Here is a 309-nt window from a genome sequence, read left to right as displayed (position 1 = left end):
CCTCTGATTAATGCAGCATTATTTTTCCTACATTTTTGTATCAATCAGAGTTAAAAATCACCATTTACTTATGCTATATCAAAAGAGTAATAGATTCTTTTCATTGTTTACACATCATATTATCTGAAAAAGTAGCTTACAAGATGTAGTAATAAAAACATTGTGCTATTTTCTGCAAACTTGTGTTTGCTGTTTTGCAGTTTTCCAAGGTTGACATGTCATTTTTTATGCCTTATAATATTGTTTTTGTTGAGAAAACTCCATGTTATATCTCAAAATAGTTTACATGCTGTGCAATACAGGTAATAT

The 309-nt window shown here is 28.5% G+C and overlaps 1 protein-coding gene and 1 long non-coding RNA gene across 2 annotated transcripts in view; both read right to left on the bottom strand.

Annotated features, from left to right (window-relative positions):
- The window catches only part of LOC119591975, a 47801-nt gene that overhangs the window by 25107 nt on the left and 22385 nt on the right, over positions 1-309 (bottom strand). The window lies entirely within an intron of this gene.
- LOC119591972 (centrosomal protein of 76 kDa-like) overlaps positions 1-309 on the bottom strand; it is a 22199-nt gene that overhangs the window by 4370 nt on the left and 17520 nt on the right. The gene's annotated exons all lie outside the window — the stretch shown is intronic.

The sequence above is a fragment of the Penaeus monodon genome, chromosome 29 (assembly GCF_015228065.2).
Source record: "Penaeus monodon isolate SGIC_2016 chromosome 29, NSTDA_Pmon_1, whole genome shotgun sequence".
NCBI lineage: Eukaryota > Metazoa > Arthropoda > Malacostraca > Decapoda > Penaeidae > Penaeus > Penaeus monodon.
Note: the sequence above shows the minus strand (reverse complement) of the source record. Positions and strands in the feature narration are given on the sequence as shown.